Raw genomic sequence first — 21,360 nt, forward strand, 5'->3', positions numbered from 1 at the left:
TGGGAGTGCCCTCTCAGATATGATGAAGGGTTGAGCATTTTTGCAGGTCTGCCTGTCCGTTGGGGATGGAGGTCGACATATATAGGAGTCTCCCTAACAACAAGTAGTAATGCTATTCCTTTACCCTGCTTGGTCATAGCACGGTAGTGGGAGCTGCCAGTTTCACATGTTTTAACTCTGTCAGAGCACTTTGAAAAAGTGGTCTGTGGTATCTGGCTCTCGAGATTCGGAGAACGATGCCTCTTCGATTTTTGAGAAAGCAATCATGCTGGGGGTCTGGCTCTCGAGATTCGGAGAGCAGTGTCTCTTCGATTTTTGAGGAAGTTATCATGTTGGGAGTCTGGCTCTCGAGATTCGGAGGGCGGTGCCTCTTCGATTTTGGAGCAAGCAATCCTGTTGGGAGTGTTGTCTCGAATGTGAGTAAAGGTTGGGCATGTTTGCTAGTCTACCTTGCCACGAAGCACAAAGGTTGACACACAGGGACTTTCCAATTATCCAGCAATGGTACTGTTCCTTTACCCTCTCTTCGCTTTTGAGAAAGTAGTCATGTTGGGAGTCTGGCTCTCGAGATTCGGAGGACGGTGCCTCTTCGATTTTGGAGCAAGCAATCTTGTTGGGAGTGTTTTCTCGAATGTGAGTAAAGGTTGGGCATGTTTGCTAGTCTACCTTGCCACGAAGCACAGAGGTTGACACACAGGGACTTTCCAATTATCCAGCAGTGGTACTGTTCCTTTACCCTTGTGGGTAATAATATGGTAGCTAGACCTTCAAAATTTATGTGTCTAAACTTTGTTAGTGCTGTTTCTTTGCTATTCTTTTACCTTTCTTGGTCAGAGCGATGTAGTGGGAGCTGCAAGCTTCACGTGCTCAACTTTGGCAGAGAACTTTGGCAAAGTTATCTGTGGTACCCATGAGCTATTGTTGCGTGTGGGAAGTGGGTGATTGAACAGTAAGATTCATGTGCTTTCTACTTCACCAAAAGTCTTCGACAGAATGCCCATAATTTCTGCAAAGCTGAGTGTGCGTGTGACAGGTGCTGACAAGGCTAGAAAAGTAGGTGCCTCTTCGATTTCTGAGATCGGCCCTCGTGGTCTCTGAGCAGCCCAGCTTTTGAGAAAGCGAGCCCCTCTTCGATTGATTCGGAGAACGATGCCTCATCGATTTTTAAGAAAGCAATCATGCTGGGGGTTTGGCTCTCGAAGATTCGGGGAGTAGTGTCTCTTCGATTTTTGAGAAAGTAATCATGTTGAGAGTCTGGCTCTCGAGATTCGGAGGGCGGTGCCTCTTCGATTTTGGAGCAAGCAATCTTGTTGGGAGTGTTTTCTCGAATGTGAGTAAAGGTTGGGCATGTTTGCTAGTCTACCTTGCCACGAAGCACAGAGGTTGACACACAGGGACTTTCCAATTATCCAGCAATGGTACTGTTCCTTTACCCTCTCTTCGATTTTTAAGAAAGTAGTCATGTTGGGAGTCTGGCTCTCGAGATTCGGAGGACGGTGCCTCTTCGATTTTGGAGCAAGCAATCTTATTGGGAGTGTTTTCTCGAATGTGAGTAAAGGTTGGGCATGTTTGCTAGTCTACCTTGCCACGAAGCACAGAGGTTGACACACAGGGACTTTCCAATTATCCAGCAGTGGTACTGTTCCTTTACCCTTGTGGGTAATAATATGGTAGCTAGACCTTCAAAATTTATGGGTCTAAACTTTGTTAGTGCTGTTTCTTTGCTATTCTTTTACCTTTCTTGGTCAGAGCGATGTAGTGGGAGCTGCAAGCTTCACGTGCTCAACTTTGGCAGAGAACTTTGGCAAAATTATCTGTGGTACCCATGAGCTATTGTTGCGTGTGGGAAGTGGGTGATTGAACAGTAAGATTCATGTGTTTTCTACTTCCCCAGAAGTCTTCGACAGAATGCCCATAATTTCCGCAAAGCTGAGTGTACGTGTGACAGGTGCTGACAAGGCTGGAAAAGTAGGTGCCTCTTCGATTTCTGAGATCGGCCCTCGTGGTCTCTGGGGAGCCCAGCTTTTGAGAAAGCGAGCGCCTCTTCGATTTCTGAGATCGGCCTTCGTGGTCTTTGAGCAGCCCAACTTTTGAGAAAGCAAACGCCTCTTCGATTTCTGAGCAGGCGCCTCTTCGATTTCTGAAGCTCCGTCGAGTGCAGATTTTTATAGGGGCTGGCATTAAGTTCCAAAGCACACTTGAATCTCTACCAGTAGAAGCTTCATTCTTGCACTTCTAAGATCTTGATTTGTCCGACCTCTTCTCTCTTCAACACCTTTGAAAATGTCTGGCCCCTCCGACCGTCGTTTTGACTTGAACCTTGTTGAAGAGGCAGCCCCGCCTTCTCCAGACAACATATGGCGCCCATCCTTCGTCTCCCCTACTGGTCCTCTTACCGTTGGGGATTCCGTGATGAAGAATGATATGACCGCTGCGGTGGTGGCCAGGAACCTTCTCACTCCCAAAGATAACAGACTACTTTCCAAACGGTCTGATGAGTTAGCTGTTAAGGATTCGCTGGCTCTCAGTGTTCAGTGTGCAGGTTCTGTGTCTAATATGGCCCAACGCCTATTTGCTCGAACCCGCCAAGTTGAATCATTGGCGGCTGAAGTGATGAGTCTCAAACAGGAGATTAGAGGGCTCAAACATGAGAATAAACAGTTGCACCGGCTCGCACATGACTATGCTACAAACATGAAGAGGAAGCTTGACCAAATGAAGGAAACTGATGGTCAGGTTTTACTTGATCATCAGAGATTTGTGGGTTTGTTCCAAAGGCATTTATTGCCTTCGTCTTCTGGGGCTGTACCACGTAATGAAGCTCCGAATGATCAACCTCTGATGCCTCCTCCTTCTAGGGTTCTGTCCAGTACTGAGGCTCCAAATGATCCCCCTCCGATGCCTTCTCTTTCTGGGGCTCTACCGACTGCTGAGACTTCTCCTAAGCAACCTTTGTGAAGGCTCCCTCTTGTGTGTTTATTGACTCATGTATATGTACATATTTGTAGCTTATCGGGGATATCAATAAATAAGCTTTCCTTCATTTCAACGTATTGTGTTAAATACACCAAAGCCTTCTTCGCTAAGGTCTTTGAATTTTCTTTTGTTGAAGCTTGTATGTTGAAGCTTTCTGAGTGGAGCATGTAGGTTGGGGTAGTGTTCCCTTAATTTCCCGAGTGAGGAAAACTTCTCGGTTGGAGACTTGGAAAATCCAAGTCACTGAGTGGGATCGGCTATATGAATCTTAGAACGCCATTGTGCTCGATCCTGTGTCATGTCCTTCGTTAGATCCAAGTACTCTAAGTCCTTTCTTAGAGTCTCTTCCAAAGTTTTCCTAGGTCTTCCTCTACCCCTTCGGCCCTGAACCTCTGTCCCATAGTCGCATCTTCTAATCGAAGCGTCAGTAGGCCTTCTTTGCACATGTCCAAACCACCGTAACCGATTTTCTCTCATCTTTCCTTCAATTTCGGCTACTCCTACTTTACCCCGGATATCCTCATTCCTAATCTTATCCTTTCTCGTGTGCCCACACATCCAACGAAGCATCCTCATCTCCGCTACACTCATTTTGTGTACGTGTTGATGTTTCACCGCCCAACATTCTGTGCCATACAGCATCGCCGGCCTTATTGCCGTCCTATAAAATTTTCCCTTGAGCTTCAGTGGCATACGGCGGTCACACAACACGCCGGATGCACTCTTCCACTTCATCCATCCAGCTTGTATTCTATGGTTGAGATCTCCATCTAATTCTCTGTTCTTTTGCAAGATAGATCCTAGGTAACGAAAATGGTCGCACTTTGGTATTTCTTGATCTCCGATCCTCACCCCTAACTCGTTTTGGCCTCCATTTGCACTGAACTTGCACTCCATATATTCTGTCTTTGATCGGCTTAGGCGAAGACCTTTAGATTCCAACACTTCTCTCCAAAGGTTAAGCTTTGCATTTACCCCTTCCTGAGTTTCATCTATCAACACTATATCGTCTGCGAAAAGCATACACCAAGGAATATCATCTTGAATATGTCTTGTTAACTCATCCATTACCAACGCAAAAAGGTAAGGACTTAAGGATGAGCCTTGATGTAATCCTACAGTTATGGGAAAGCTTTCGGTTTGTCCTTCATGAGTTCTTACGGCAGTCTTTGCTCCTTCATACATATCCTTTATAGCTTGGATATATGCTACTCGTACTCCTTTCTTCTCTAAAATCCTCCAAAGAATGTCTCTTGGGACCCTATCATACGCTTTTTCCAAATCTATAAAGACCATGTGTAAATCCTTTTTCCCATCTCTATATCTTTCCATCAATCTTCGTAAGAGATAGATTGCCTCCATGGTTGAGCGCATTGGCATGAACCCGAATTGGTTGTCCGAAACCCGTGTCTCTTGCCTCAATCTATGCTCAATGACTCTCTCCCAGAGCTTCATTGTATGACTCATTAGCTTAATACCCCTATAGTTCATGCAATTTTGTACGTCGCCCTTATTCTTGTAGATAGGCACCAAAGTGCTCGTTCGCCACTCATTTGGCATCTTCTTCGTTTTCAAAATCCTATTGAAAAGGTCAGTGAGCCATGTTATACCTGTCTCTCCCAAAAGTTTCCACACTTCGATTGGTATATTGTCTGGGCTTATTGCTTTTTTATGCTTCATCTTCTTCAAAGCTACAACCACTTCTTCCTTCCGGATTCGACGATAAAAAGAGTAGTTTCTACACTCTTCTGAGTTACTCAACTCCCCTAAAGAAGCACTCATTTCATGTCCTTCATTGAAAAGATTATGAAAATAACCTCTCCATCTGTCTTTAACCGCGTTCTCTGTAGCAAGAACCTTTCCATCCTCATCCTTGATGCACCTCACTTGGTTTAGGTCCCTTGTCTTCTTTTCCCTTGCTCTAGATAGTTTATAGATATCCAACTCTCCTTCTTTGGTATCTAGTCGTTTATACATATCGTCGTAAGCCGCTAACTTAGCTTCTCTGACAGCTTTCTTCGCCTCTTGCTTCGCTTTTCTATACCTTTCACCATTTTCATCGGTCCTCTCCTTGTATAAGGCTTTACAACATTCCTTCTTAGCCTTCACCTTTGTTTGTACCTCCTCATTCCACCACCAAGATTCCTTTTGGTGTGGGGCAAAGCCCTTGGACTCTCCTAATACCTCTTTTGCTACTTTTCGGATACAACTAGCCATGGAATCCCACATTTGGCTAGCTTCCCCCTCTCTATCCCACACACATTGGGTGATTACCTTCTCTTTGAAAATGACTTGTTTTTCTTCTTTTAGATTCCACCATCTAGTCCTTGGGCACTTCCAAGTCTTGTTCTTTTGTCTTACTCTTTTGATATGTACATCCATCACCAACAAGCGATGTTGATTAGCCACGCTCTCTCCTGGTATAACTTTGCAATCCTTACAAGTTATACGATCCCATAAATAAACTAAAATACTGGAAATTTGATTAATATAATGTGTTTCTTGAAAACATTGATCACATATGATATGATACACCTTTTTTCTTAATGCATCTAAATGATATAAGAATCATGAAGAGATGATGGCTATGATTTTTGTTGATGCACAAAATCTGTGAGGATTTTGGTACAACAGAAAGTGTTAAGTTTGTGACCTTCGCTAGATTGTTCCGGTCACTAGTGTGGATAAGTATGTAAAGGTATAGGAACAGGGAAGCAAACACAAGATGTACGTGGTTCACCCAGATTGGCTACGTCCACGGAGTAGAGGAGTTCTCATTAATTGTGAAAGGTTTACACAAGTACATAGGTTCAAGCTCTCCTTTAGTGAGTACAAGTGAATGATTTAGTACAAATGACATTAGGAAATATTGTAAGAGAATGATCTCTATTTATAGAAAAGAGTTTCTAGTTTCATTCTGACATTGACACATGTCATGTTGTGATTGGCTTCTGATGTTGACACGTGTTGCACTATGATTGGCTTCTGATGTCGACACATGTCGCGCTGTGATTGGCCTCCTGGTTGGAGGGAAACCCTTATGGGTGCTTAACGGTATAACGTTGACCGGTGATCAGTAGTTTTGGGATTGGTCAAGTATGATACAAACAGTGCTCCCCTAAGTTCCCGAGTGAGGGAAGTTCCTCGGTTGGGGACTTGCAAGATCCAAGCCGCTGAGTAATCACGAAACTTCTAAGTACCGAAGTGTGGTATCGTCTTCACTTGCCTTATCTGTCTCATATGTAGATGTGGCATCTTCTCTGGAAGTACTTTTCCTCCATCCAGGGGTGGTATCTTTAACCGGTGGAGATGCACAAGGTAATGTATCAATTTCACTTGAAGCGTACTTGTAGTTTTAGGCTTGGTCAAGCGCGATACAAACCATGTAGTAGGAGTCCCCCAAGTAGCCGAGCTAGGAGATTTGCCGAATGAGGTAACAGACAAGGTAAGCAATCAGACTTCCAAGCAAGCAACCTGGATCGGAGGTTCGACTTCGGCTTTCGGTTGATTGTTCTCATTCTCCTTGTGTCGTAAACAACAACAAGGATAAAGAGAAGCAAATGAAAAAGAGATGATATGAGATACTTTTGCTTTTGAAGAAGTAACTTTCCACAGGCTTATTTTTGAACTGGGCTGGAGGGTTTTCTGGTTTCCTCCAGAGTATAAGGCCGACTCAAAAATTTGAGGGTTTTGCTACGCTTGTCTCCACATGCTTCCTTGTATCTTTCTCACTTTCCCTATCTGTTTCTCAGGCAGATGTGGTATCTTCTCTGGAAGCATACGATGTTGAAGATGAGTACTCAAGAGCAATGTCAGGTAAGTAATCATGTAAGGGGTTACAGGAAGTCAGTTCCTGACTGGAAGCTTGATTCCAAGTGTTGACTGATTGCTCTATTTCTCCTTGTCTTACAGGTAAAAACAAGGTCAAAGGAAAAGACAGGGAAAAAGCATGATATAGGATACTCTTGCTTTTAACCCTGATGATATGAGATACTCTTACTCTGGTGTGGCTTATTTGCAGAGGTATTATCAAGGGGGAAGAAGCTAAGTATTTTGAGAGACTCTGTTGAGAGTTCCTTCTCGGATGTGAAGAAAAGTTGAGCATTTTTTTTATTTGCAGGTCTGCCTGGCTGCGGAAGATGAATGTCGACATATATATGAATTGTCCCAACAGCGAGTGGTAACGCTGTTCCTTTACCCTTCTCGGTCATAGCAATGTAGTGGGAGCTGCAAGATTCACGTGTTTTAACTTTGTCGGAGCACTTTGAAAATGTGGTCTGTGGTATCTGGAAAGCTGATGTTGCGTGTGAAGATTGCAGACAAGCTTTATCCAAGGAAATCTAGCTCTCGAAGTTCGGAGAGCGGTGCCTCTTCGGTTTTCGAACAATTAATTCTATTTGGGATCTGGCTCTTGAGATTCCGAGAACGGTGCCTCTTCGATTTTTGAGAAAGCATTCCTGTTGGGAGTCTGGCTCTTGAGATTCAGAGAGCGATGCCTTTTCGATTTTTAAGCAAGTAATCCTATTGGGAGTCTGGCTCTCGAGATTCGGAGAGTGGTGCCTCTTCCATTTTTGAGCAACTAATCCTGTTGGAAGTTTGGCACTCGAGATTCGAAGAGATGTGCCTCTTCGATTTTTGAGCAAGTAATCCTGTTGGGAGTCTGGCTCTCGAGATTCGGAGGGTGGTGCCTCTTCGATTTTTTAGCAAGTAATCCTGTTAGGAGTCTGGCTCTCGAGATTCAGAGAGATGTGCCATTTCGATTTTTGAGCAAGTAATCCTGTTGGGAGTCTGGCTCTTGAGATTCGGAGAGCTATGCCTCTTCGATTTTTGAGCAAGCAATCTTGTTGGGAGTGTTTTCTCGAATGTAAGTAAAGGTTGGGCATTTTTGCCAGTTTGCCTTGCCACGGAGCACAGAGGTTGACACACATAGGGACTTTCCAGTTATCAAGCAGTGGTGTTGTTCCTTTACCCTTGTGGGTAATAGTAGAGTAGCTGGGCCTTCAAAATTTATGTGTCTAAACTTTGTCAGAGATCTTTGGTAAAGTTATATGTGGTACCCGAAGAGCTGATGTTGCGTGTGGAAAGTGGTGCATTTTCGAAATCCAGAGAGTGGTGCCTCTTCAATTTTTGAACCAACACCCCTGTTGCCATTTCTTTTATAAAGGCACCAATTGTGTGTAAGAGTACATTAAGAGAGTTATTGCTTGTAGGAATTTTCCCCTTACTTCAGAGATTTATTGCACCTCATTTCTTCTTCATCATTTCTGAGAATGTCTGGCCCATCCAACTGTCGTTTTGACTTGAACTTTGGTGAAGAGGCAGCCATGCCTTCTCCAGACAACATATGGCGCCCATCCTTCTTATCCCCTACTGGTCCTCTTACCGTTGGGGACTCTGTGATGAAGAATGATATGACCGCTGCAGTGGTGGCCAGGAACCTTCTCACTCCCAAAGATAACAGACTACTTTCCAAACGGTCTGATGAGTTAGCTGTTAAGGATTCTCTGGCTCTCAGTGTTCAGTGTGCAGGTTCTGTGCCTAATATGGCCCAACGACTATTTGCTCGAACCCGCCAAGTTGAATCATTGGCGGCTGAAGTGATAAGTCTCAAACAGGATATTAAAGGGCTCAAGCATGAGAATAAACAGTTGCACAGGCTCGCACATGACTATGCTACAAACATGAAGAGAAAGCTCGACCAGCTGCAGGAATCTGATAGTCAGATTTTACTTGATCATCAGAGGTTTATGGGTTTGTTCCAAAGGCATTCATTGCCTTCATCTTCTAGGACTATACCGCGTAACGAAGCTCCAAATGATCAACCTTCAGTACCTCCTCCTTCTGGGTTCTGCCTAGTACTGAGGCTCCGTATAATCACCCTCCGGTGCCTCCTGTTTCTAAGGCTATGCCGACTGCTGGGACTTCTCCTGAGCAAACTTTGTGAAGGCTCCCTCTTGTTTGTTTATTTTGATTCATGTATATGTACATATTTGTAACTTATCGAAGATATCAATAAACAAGCTTTGCTTCATTTCAACGTATTGTGTTAAATACACTAAGGCCTTATTCACTAAGTTCTTTGAATTTTTTCTTTGTTGAAGCTTGTATGTTGAAGCTTTGTGAGTGAAGCATGTATGTTGAGGTAGTGCTCCCTTAATTTCCCAAGTGAGGAAAACTTCTCGGTTGGAGACTTGAAAAATCCAAGTCACTGAGTGGTCGTGAGACTTCCGAGTATCAAGGTGCAGTAGCATATGGTAGGAGTCCCCCAAGTCTCCGGTGAGAGAGTTGATGAATGAGGCATTTCCTTTCTAAGTGGTAGCCCAAAACTCCTCCTTCATATATATTTGTTATGAAAATTGTTAGGCCCAAAGAAGAGGAAGCCTAGGCAATTTTTTTTTTTTTTTTTTTTCGATTTTGTTTTTTTTTTTTTTTTTTTTGAATTTTTTTATTTCGAATTTTTGAATTTCCGAATATATATATATTTTAAGCTTTGTAGGTGAAGCTTTGGTGTTGAAGCTTTGTAGGTGAAGCTTTGAGGTTGAAGCTTTGTTGGGTACCATGAATTGATTTTGCTTCACACTATCTTGATCAAGATAATGTGAAGCTTTTGTGGGTGAAGCTTTTGTTGGTGAAGCTTTTATGGGTGAAGTTTTTGTGAGTGAAGTTTTTGTAGGTGAAGCTTTTGTGGTGGATGAAGCTTTTGTGGGTGAAGCTTTTGTGGGTGAAGCTTTTGTTGGTGAAGCTTTTATGGGTGAAGCTTTTGTGTTGAAACTTTTGTAGGTGAAGCTTTGGAGTTGAAGCTTTTGTTGGGTACCATGAATTGATTTTGCTTCACACTATCTTGATCAAGATAGTATGAAGCTTTTGAGAATTTGTAGTTGTCCTCCATTGATGAAGCTTTGTTGAATTTCCCAATTTTTTTTTATTTTTTTATTTTTTTATTTTGGAAAACTAGTAATTTGTTGAATTTCCCTTTTTTTTTTTTTGGGAAACTAGAAATTCGGAAATGTGGGAGAGAAAACATATACAAATTTTGCTTCCACAATGTTGAGTAAGAGATTGTTATGCAAGCCACACCTTGTAGTAGTCGAAGGTTTGGACGAACCGTATAAATTGAATTTGCTTCGAACAGTCTTGATCAAAAGTGTGTGAAGCTTTCTACGAGTTGTAGTTACCCTTCATTGATGAAGCTTTTGTTGGCAGCATAAATTGGTTTTGCTTCACACTGTCTTGATCAAGGGTGTGTGAAGTTTTTGAAAATTGTGGTTGCTCTCCATTGATGAAGCTCTTGTTAGCACCATAAATTGGTTTTGCTTCACACTATCTTGATCAAAAGTGTGTGAAGCTTTTGAGAATTGTGGTTGAACTCCTTTGATGAAGCTCTTGTTGGTACCATAAATTGGTTTTGCTTCACATTGCCTTGATCAAGAGTGTGTGAAGCTTTTGAGATTTGTGGTTGCCCTCCATTGATGAAGCTCTTGTTGGCACCATAAATTGATTTTGCTTCACACTGTTTTGATCAAGAGTGTGTGAAGCTTTCTACGAGTTGTAGTGTTTGCATTGTTACAAAGGGGAAATGTCTGAAGCAGATGCAAGAGGGCTAAATAACTTGATCTTCGTATGCATTTCACTGAAGTTGTTGTTGGCTTGCAATAAGACTTTGTTGGTGACTATAACTCTTGTTGGGCACAAGTGCTCCCCTAGTTGAGTTGTTAAGCTTGAGGGTTTTTGATTATTTGTGAATGCTAGGAGTTCACATGTACAAGTTGTACCACTGGTCTTCTGGTAGGTGGAATGAATGGTGAGTTGCTTTCATCACTTGGTTGGTGGTACGAAGGTGAGTTCCTTCATCACCTTTCATCACATTTCATCACCAGGTTGGTGGCACGAGGATAAGTTCCTTCTTCACCTGGTTAGTGGCATGAATGGTAAGTTGCCAAATGATATTAGAGTATGGGTTGTACATTTCATCACCTGGTTGGTGGCATGAAGGAGAGTACGGGTTGTACATTTCATCACCTGGTTGGTGGCATGAAGGAGAGTACGGGTTGTACATTTCATCACTTGGTTGGTAGCATGAAGATGAGTTCCTTCTTCACCTGGTTGGTGGCATAAAAGCAAGTTGCCAAATGATATTAGAGTACGGGTTGTACATTTCATCACCTGGTTGGTGGCATGAAGGAGAGTACGGGTTGTACATTTCATCACCTAGTTGGTGGCATGAATGGCAAGTTGCCAAATGATATTAGAGTACGGCTTGTACATTTCATCACCTGGTTGGTGGCATGAAGGAGAGTACGGGTTGTACATTTCATCACCTAGTTGGTGGCATGAATGGCAAGTTGCTAAATGATATTAGAGTACGGCTTGTACATTTCATCACCTGGTTGGTAGCATAAAGATGAGTTTCTTCTTCACCTGGTTGGTGGCACGAAGATGAGTTCTTTCTTCACCTGGTTGGTGGCATGAATGGCAAGTTGCCAAATGATATTAGAGTATGGGTTGTACATTTCATCACCTGGTTGGTGGCATGAAGGAGAGTACGGGTTGTACATTTCATCACCTGGTTGGTGGTATGAAGATGAGTTCCTTCTTCACATTTCATCACATGGTTGGTGAGAATAAGGGCAAGGTGTCTAGGCACATTGTAGGAAATGTCGAATGACACAAAGTATGTTGAACCCTTTCAAAGCACAGTTGGTTTATGTATGAATGTGTTGGAATGTATGATTGAACGAATATACTGTGAAGCTGTTCGTTTATTTGTATAGTCTTGTTGACATATACTTAGACTTTGTTTCATGTTGGAAGCATTCATGTTGAAGCTTTGAACCCGAGTATTTCATTGCTAGGAATGTAAGAGGATTAGGACCGAGTTGTCTAAATCACCTCTTTATTGAATTCATGTCAAATAGTCTTCGTTACATAGGATACTGAACGGCTGAAGCTTAACACTTGTACAATGTGAGTTTACTTGTAATAGTACTTCAAGTGATCAGCGTTCCATGGATGGCCAAGGGTCTTGCCATCGAAGTTTCTAAGCTTGTAGGAGCCAGGGCGACTGATGCCAACAATTTCAAACGGTCCATCCCAGTTTGGACTTAGTGTTCCTTCACTCGGGACTCTGTCGCAAAGTAATCTTTTCTTCAATACCTAGTCCCCCATTTTGAAAGAACGAGGTTTAACCTTGAGTCATAGTAGTTGGAAATGCGCTGCTTGTAGGCGACATTCCTTAAGTGAGCCTGGTTTCTATGTTCCTCGACTAGATATAAGTTGAGGGTAAGTTGTTTGTCATTTTCGCTTTGCACGTAGTTCTGGACTCATAACGTTGCTTGCTCAAGCTCAACTAGGACAACTGCCTCTGTACCAAAGGGAAGTGAGAATGGGGTTTCTCCAGTTGATGTCCGACATCAAGTGCGGTATGACCAAAGAACTTGGGGTACAAATTCTGGCCAACAACCTTTGGCCTTGTCCAAGTTGGTTTTCAAAGTTCGCTTGATTATTTTGTTAATGGCTTCAACTTGTCCATTAGACTGGGGATGAGCTGGGGAGGCAAAACATAAGTTGATGTTGAACTTAGAGCATAACATCATGAACTTATTGTTGTTGAACTGTCGCCCGTTGTCAATGACTATCACATTAGGAAAGCCAAATTTGCAAAGGATGTTCTTCCATACGAAGTCTTCTATTTTTGCCTCAGTAATGGTTTCCAAGGGTTCTACTTCGGCCCACTTTGTGAAGTAGTCAACTGCAATGATTGCATAGCGGACCTTGCTTTTCCCTGCAGGCATTGGGCCGATCAAATCAAGTCCCCATTGTGTGAAGGGCCAAGGGCTGATCATAAGAGTGATCGGCTCAGGAGGGGAGTGAGGAAGAGTTGCATAGCGTTAACACTTATCACATGAGCGGGATATTTTGATGGCATCTTGGTGGAGTGTTGGCCAGTAATATCCTTGGTGAAAAGCTTTGTGTGCTAGGGATCGAGATCCAGCATGATCTCCGTAGACTCCTTCATGTATTTCCCGAAGGACAGTTTCCGCCTCTGTGGGCGTAAGGCATCTTAGGTATGGTAGGTTAAAACCCCGTTTGTAGAGTTGGTCATTAATGATCAAGTAACGGTTAGCCTTGCATCGAATCTGCTTAGCTTGGACTTTGTCATTTGGAAAGGTGCCATGAGCAAGGAATCTATAAATCGGGGTAATCCAACTATCCCCCTGTTGTAAGTTGCACACTTCTACATCCATGGTGCTTAGTGCTGCCAATAATTCGACCTGAATTTTTCTCCCAATCTTGTCTTCCACCGCTGAGGTGAGGCGAGCCAAACACAATTGTGTTTGTGCCAAATATGCTGCCATGGAACTATCCTTAGCGTCAAAGTTGTTGGTGACCTGGTTAACCACCAATTAGGAGTCACTGAAGATATCAATTCGTTTAACCTCAAGGTGTTTGGCCAAACGTAAGCCTACTAGGAGGGCTTTATATTCGGCCTCATTGTTTGACACCTTGAATTTGAAACGAAGAGAATACTCCATCGCCACTTTGTCAGGGGGTCATAAGGACTAGTCCTGGTCCACAACCCTGTTGGTTGGACGAGCCATCAACATATAGACTCCATGATGGGGCTGTTGGTTCTATTTTCTGAGCTTCCGAGGGTAATGAAACCACTTCTTTAGGCGTAGAAACAATGTCAACAGGATATGTGAAGTCGGCGATGAAGTCTGCCACTGCTTGGCCCTTCTCAGCTGGCTTTGGCTGGTAGGAGATGTTAAACTCACCCAATGATATCACTCATTTGATCATTCGCCCGGAAGTGTCAGGACTTTGGAGTATCTGTCGGATATGATGATTGGTAAGCACGATGATAGAGTGTGCTTAGAAATAAGGGCGAAGTTTTCAAGCAGACATGACCAATGCTAGAGCCAATTTCTCAATGTTGGAGTATCGTGTCTCTACATCTTGTAAGACCTTGCTAGCGTAGTAGACAGGTTGTTTGACATTACCATCATTTCGAATGAGAACGGAACTTACTGCTGAAGCCGATACTGACAAATAGATAATGAGAGTGTCACCAACCTCAGGTTTGGAGTGTAAAAAGGCTTTGCTTATGTAGTCTTTAAGGTTCTTGAATGCCTCAACACATTCATCAGTCTATGTAATGTACTTCTTACTTCCCTTAAGTGCTTTGAAGAAATGAGCACATCTGTCTGTGGCCTTAGAGATAAACCTAGTTAAGGCTGCCACCTTGCCAGTAAGGCTCGGGATGTCTTTTGAAGTTACCGGTTCCTTCATGTCGATGATTGCTTTGATCTTCTCGAGATTAGCCTCAATGCCTCATTGGTTTATCATGAAGCCTAAGAATTTACCAGAGCCTACGCCAAAGGCACATTCGTTGGGGTTCAACCTCATTCGATACCTCTTCAGAATGGTGAAAATTTCAGATAGGTTGGTGATGTGTTGGTCAGCATGTTTGCTCTTGACTAGCATATCATTAACGTAAACTTCCATGCTCTTCCCAATCTGTTCGGTGAACATTGAATTGACCAGTCTCTGATAAGTTGCTCCTGCATTCTTTAGGCCGAAGGGCATGACTTTATAGTAATATAGTCCCCTGTCAGTAGTGAAGGTTGTGTGTTCTTGGTCCGGAGGGTTCATGAGGATTTGGTTGTATCCTGAGTAAGCATCCATAAAGCTCAAAAGTTCACACCCTACCGTAGAGTCTATAAGTCTGTCTATGAAAGGAAGAGGAAAGCTATCATTCGGGCATCCTTTGTTTAGGTCGGTGTAATCAACACACATTCTCCATAAGACCTTTTAGAGCAAGAGACTTTCCTTGGTCGGATTCTTCTTAACAAGGACAACATTTGCTACCCACGTTGCATAATTGACTTCGCAGACGAAGCCTATGCCTTTGAGTTTTTCAACTTCTGCCTTTATTACCTTGTACCGTTCAGCATCATACGATCTTCGCTTTTGTCTCACTGGCTTGGTCTTGGGGTCAATACTTAAGCGATGGTAGATGATATCAAGAGAGATGTCTGGCATGTCCTCGTATGACCAGGCGAAGACCTCAGTGTTCTCTTGCAAAAAATAGATTAATGTTAACCAAATGGGTGGTGACAAGGTGGTGCCAATCTTCACCATGCGATCCGGATAATCTTTTGAGATAGAGACCTTCTCCAACTCTTTAGCGAGTTGTGCTTGTTGGGTGAAAGAGTCATCTTGAGGATCGTCGGGTTAACTGTTGCCACCGTAAAAATCCAAGTTGGCTTCGTCTAGGCTGGTCTTTATGACTTGGTTATGTATAGAAAGGGTTTCCTTAGGCACCTGCAGGTGTTGTTGCTTGACCAAAGTGTTGTAACATGATCGTGCACTAAGTTGATCTCTTTTGATGTAACCATTGCCATAGGGGGTTAGAAATTTCATCAACAATATATGTGTGGATACCATGGCCTTGAGATCATTGATGCATGTGCGTCCAAAGATGAAATTGTATGCCATTGGGCAATCAACCACCAGGAAGTTAGTGGTAATGGTAGCTGTGTAAGGGCATGTACCAATGGTGAAAGGTAAGTGTATGCTCCCCAAAGGTTGCACGATATCACCGGAAAAGCTTATCAGAGGGGAAATCGAGTAATCGAGCAAGTGTTCAGCTACATTAAGTGCCCTGAAAGCTTCAGCAAACATGATATTGACCGAAGCCCCCGTGTCTACCAGGATTCGTCGTACTTCAAAGTTGGTTATGTGAGCTTCCACGATCAGTGGGTCGTTGTGACGGTAGATGATACCTCTTTCTTCCTCAGGGTAGAAACATATTGGATCCCAGTTAGGCTTTTGATACTTACCTCCCCTGATGTCTTCCACGTGAAACACTTGGTGGCCAGACCTTAAAGCTCGTTCGCTATTTTTCATGGCCCTGTTGGAAGATTTAGATATGGGTGTGCCACCACTTATGGAATATATCATATTCACCTAGCGTTGGTTACAGTTACCCCTTGGAGGGTGAAAGAGGAATCAATCAATTTTTGCTTCACATGCCAAAGCTTCAATATGATCACAAAGGGTGATACACTTCTCGCCGTCATGGCCGTTATGCTTATGGTAGTAGCAAAACGTGCCCGTGTTCTCCGTGGGCTTGTAATCCGAGTGCCTCGGCTTTGGCTTTAGTATCAGGTGTGCTATGCTGGGGTAAATGGCCATGCATGTGGCGTTCAAAGGTGTGTATGCATCATACCTCGGGGTAGGGGCTGTCCTGACACGTGTTTGACCCTCTGTGTTGACTGCCTGGGGTCGGGGATTATCATGGCGATACCCTTGGTTATCGCGGTAGTGTCCCTTACTCCTTTTACTAAAATGAGACTGGTGAGGATGGAAATCTTTCGTTTTGCCCTAAGATTGATATGTCTGTTGACTTGGCAAAGTATTAAGTAAGTTAGGAGGAGGCACCGCTGTTGTTTAGAAGGTCGAGGTCTTCTCATTTGGTTGGATCTGGCTTTCACTCCCTACTTGCTGATAAGGGGTGGCTGTAGAGGGTTTCCCTTGATATGTCATTGCCTCGGCAGAGGCATGGTTGTAAGTTTGTGCCATCACCTCAGAGTAAGTCTTTCAAGTATTGGCATTGATCATGTACTTGAAGAAACAATCACGCAGGCCTGCCGTGAAGGCCTTGAGGTCGGTTTTGTCATCTGCCTCGGCACAACGGGAATACTCATGGCTGAAGTAGCCAACATACATACGTAATGACTCGTCTGGCTTCTGGCGAATTGTGTACAAGTCATCCGCAGAGTGCAAGCGATCGGTCTGAAAAATGTGTTGAGAAACAAACAGTTTCCTCAATTCCTTAAATGAGTCTACCGTCTCAAGTGAAAGATGGCAATACCAGTTTAGAGCTCCACCAGAAAGGGTAGAGGGGAAAAGAAGACATCGCTCTTCGTCGATGTGCATCTGATATGCCATGGTGGACTCAAAAAGGTTAAGGTGTTCAATTGAGTCCTCCTTTCCAATATAGAGTTGCAAGCCAAGCTTCTGCTTTATCTTTGCTTGGAGGGGGGTGTCAAGGATCCTCCTTGTAAGAGGGTCAGGCCTAGGTTGGTTCCAATCAGGTATCTCAGCTTGTCATACTTGTTTACTTCCTTAAGAAGCTGTAGGACAAGAGGGTCTTGAGTGGAGTCATGTACCACTGGAGCTTTCTTTCGTAAATCTCCATCTCCTCCTGGAAGTATGAAGGTTTGATCAAGAGCATGTGATTTTTCCCTGGACTCACCGTACTGACTTCCGAGGTATGTCTGTCGGAACATCTTGGAGTCCTCTATACCTTTGTGTTTCTCTAGGACTTGTTGCCCCTTCCCCAAATTGGTAGACGACCTGGGACATGGGAGGGGACCGAGTCTTTCAGAGACCATTGGGTCATTGATCTTCGAGCTTACATGGATGGGATTGTCTTGACGTTGCTTTAGGAAATCTTGACAGTCGCGAAAGACGGCTTTCGATCCTTCTACTCCTTCTGTAAGGAGGTGTCTTTCTTTACTTCTCCTGCTTCGGGTCGAAGTAGCTGGGTTGAGAGAAGTATCATGTTGATCAATGTTCTGATGATTAGCTCGTTCCTCATTCGGGATACCTATGTTAAAGTAAGGTGACCTTCTGTGTTTGGGGGCACCTAGGTGATGGTTGATGTCTACAGGGTTAACGAGCTCGCGTGTTTGAGTACGCCTAGTTTCGTGGAGCGTCTCAAAGAGCTTCTCATACTGCTCCTGGAGGACCTCATTCTTCATTGCTATCTTGTTGTTCTGAGCTTCTAGCTCATCGACTTTAGCTTGAAGAGCAAACCTCTTTCTTTCATTCTTTCGTTGCTTCGCACTAGGTGCAAGAGGGGTGTCATTCTATGTGTTGTGGCTTCCTTCACTCCCCATGTTGGAGAGGGATGCCTGGTCAAAAGAAAGTGTACGAATGATGGAAACCAGCTTGACAAAGCTAAAGAGAGTGGGAATAAGTGTCGTTCCCACAGACGGCTCCAAATGTTGATGCACAAAATCAATGAGGACTTTGGTACAACAAAAAGTGTTAAGTTTGTGACCTTCGCTAGATTGCTCCGGTCACTAGTGTGGATAAGTATGTAAATGGATAGGGACAGGGAAGCAAACACAAGATGTACGTGGTTCACCCAGATTGGCTAAGTCCACGGAGTAGAGGAGTTCTCATTAATTGTGAAGGGTTTACACAAGTACATAGGTTCAAGCTCTCCTTTAGTGAGTACAAGTGAATGATTTAGTACAAATGACATTAGGAAATATTGTGAGAGAATGATCTCTATTTATAGAAGAAAGTTTCTAGTTTCATTATGAAATTGACACGTGTCGTGTTGTGATTGGCTTCTGATGTCGACACGTGTCGTGATGTGATTGGCCTCCTGGTTGGAGGGAAACTCTTCTGGGTCCTTGACGGTATGACATTGACCGGTGCTCAATAGTTTCGGGATTGGTCAAGTATGGTACAAACAATTTTTTTTTTTTTTTTTTTTTTGTTTTTTTGAAAATCCTTTATGAATTTCACTATGACTACTCAAAATCATGAAATTTTCAGGCCCCTGTATGCGACATATTGATTAATCAACACTAGTTTCTTTAACCATTTAGTACTACGGTCTAGTGATATTCATCTTCACTTGTAAGTAAGAAGTCTTAGGTTTGATTCTCTCCAAAAGCGAATTTGAACCACATTATTGCTAGCCCATTGTGAAACTAAGCGCACCCTTGTCCCCCTTAATGTAGTTAATATCGTTTATTCAAAAAAAAAAACAATAGTTTCTTTAGCTTCAGTGAAACCAAAATTGTCATATTAAATAGTACATACAGCCAATAATATTGTCACAAACCTGGATTTTTCTAGAATAAATAATTAGCATGTCTCCACAAAAAGGGATACAAATGGAACAAAAAATAAGAGAAATTAACACCACCTTCACCTCATTTATGAGAAAATCTAAATCACACAAGCCTAAGTTCTGGAAAACATTAAGTTGATATTTTTTTCTCTTTTTTCAAAAACAGCTTTCAAAATAATTATAAATAAAAGATACATTATAAAACAAAGTTAGAGTCTTAATTAAAAACTAGCCCTTCTACATGCGCTCACGCGCGTGCGAAAGACATTTTTTTTTATCGCAGCGCGACTTACACATTTTAGATGTATTTATATGTGAGGATTGGTTCAATGTATAGAAACATAAAATAAAGACAATTATCATCTCTAATAATACATACATGAATTTAAAGTATTTTATCTAGAATATGTTTAAAAAAAAGCAATAAATAACAGAGAAGATCCTTATAATTTATTTGCATCTAAAATCTAAATAAAAAGTATAAAAACGATTCAAGAACTTCAATTGACCTTGATACACTTGACAGCAAAATATATCATGAACTTATATTGCTCCGTCCTGTTGAAAATTTAAAGCATTTGGTTAAAATCAAATATTAGCATTGTTTAATCCAATCCAAACATAAAATAAAAAAATAAACGGATAAATATGATTTCAAATTAGTCTATTAAAAAGAAAACTAACAACCCATTAAAACATCTGAATCCACTACCTAATCAGCTACGTGAGAATCTGAATTCTTGCAGACAGTTGAAAACACGCCCACACCTGCATAAGTGGATCATCCAAAAAGAACCAACCAAGCAAAAAAATTAAATCACAAACCATAAGCAAGTAGACTGCAAAAATGAAACCCAACAGTCTTTGCAAGACACCACCAACGCAACTCTGTCCCTCAAATCAATTTCAAAAAAATTTAAGTCTAAAATGAACCAAACCGTTTTGTCTTCCACCCTCTCTCTACCCTTTATCTCTTCCTCTAATCTCCATTTTTGCAATCCACTCCCTATATCTTTTAATAAACCAAAACCCCAAAAGCAATTTAATCTCTTATCGCAACCCATAAGATAATCCGGGTAAAAAAATTTAAGGCCAAAAAAAAAAAATAATAATAATTCATTTCTCCTTTTTTTTTTGTCTTCCACCCTTTCTCTACCGTTTCTCTCTCCTTCTAACCTCCATTTCTGAAAATGACTCCCTATCTCTTTCAATAAACCAAAACCCCCAAACCCAATGTAATCTATGATCACAACCCATAACTTGATCTGGGTTAAAAAATTAAGGGAAAGAAAAACATTTCATTTTTAGATATCTTCAAACATAACAAAAGGTTAAAAAATTAAGGCACGAAAAAGATTATATTTCTCATATTTTTTGGTCTTCTACCCTTTCTCTACCGCTTCTCTCTTCCTCTAAACTCCATTTTTGCATATCACTCCGTATCTCTTTTAATAAACCAAAACCCCCAGACCCAATTTAATCTCTCGTCACAACCCATAACATTCATTTTTTTATATCTTCAAACATAACAAAAGGTTAAAAAATTAAGGCACGAAAAAGATTATATTTCTCATATTTTTTGGTCTTCCTCCCTTTCTCTACCGCTTCTCTCTTCCTCTAAACTCCATTTTTGCATATCACTCCGTATCTCTTTTAATAAACCAAAACCCCCAGACCCAATTTAATCTCTCATCACAACCCATAACATGATTTGGGTTAAAATCGAAAAAACTCGCGCATTAAAAGTTTCTACCCAAAAAACCCCATCTCTGTCATCAAATGAAAATTCGGAAAGCAACAACCCATTTAAAATTAAACCTAAAAAAATTAAAAGCTTCTAACATCTAAATTTGAACATAACACAATCCATATAGTTGCATAAAAAAGTTGTAGATGCAAGATTAGAAGAACTCACCTCAAAACTATCAACTTTGAGACCAACAGAGGCGAAGAGAGAAGAGAGAGCAGACGGCTACGAAAGAAACAGCCCTAAAATGACGCGACTCGTTTGCGGAAAACAGCAAAAAGAAATAGAACACCCAGGTCTTCAAACTGTCCTGGATATTAAAAAAAAATAAAAAGAAGAAGTAAGTGGAGCGGTTGTATTGAGGAAAACGTCGATTGAAGAATAGCAAATCAACCATGCATGAATGCTTGGCGTTGGATTCATGGGAGCAAAAATAAAATAAAATGAGACTTTGGATGCGGTTCTTAACTATGAATATTCTTTGACTAAAACCTTGTTGGTTTTCAATTTTTGATCCAAGTCCCTGAAATTAATGTGATAATTTATTTCTATGTACGTTACTATATTTTTTTTAAATTAAAAATTGAAATTTATAATTGTTTATATTAATGAGATTTTAAATATAAAACCATAATTTGTGGGATTAAAAATATTAAAATATAAACATATTATTGTGTGTGTGTGTGTGTGTGTATAAACATGGGTACATTCATAAAAAATAAACCAACAAATTAGTGTATCAAAACATGGGTACATGGTT

The 21,360-nt window shown here is 41.8% G+C and overlaps 1 long non-coding RNA gene across 1 annotated transcript; it reads right to left on the reverse strand.

The window, feature by feature from the left end:
* Positions 1-19,028: 19,028 nt before the first annotated feature.
* LOC139195928 (uncharacterized) lies at positions 19,029-20,907 on the reverse strand. Its single transcript, XR_011581008.1, has 3 exons — positions 20,769-20,907; positions 19,566-19,621; positions 19,029-19,411 (listed from the first exon to the last, which is right to left on the reverse strand). It is a non-coding gene; the product is annotated as an uncharacterized lncRNA (long non-coding RNA).
* Between the last annotated feature and the right edge of the window lie 453 nt (positions 20,908-21,360).

The sequence above is a fragment of the Malus domestica genome, chromosome 05 (genome assembly GCF_042453785.1).
Source record: "Malus domestica chromosome 05, GDT2T_hap1".
Lineage (NCBI taxonomy): Eukaryota > Viridiplantae > Streptophyta > Magnoliopsida > Rosales > Rosaceae > Malus > Malus domestica.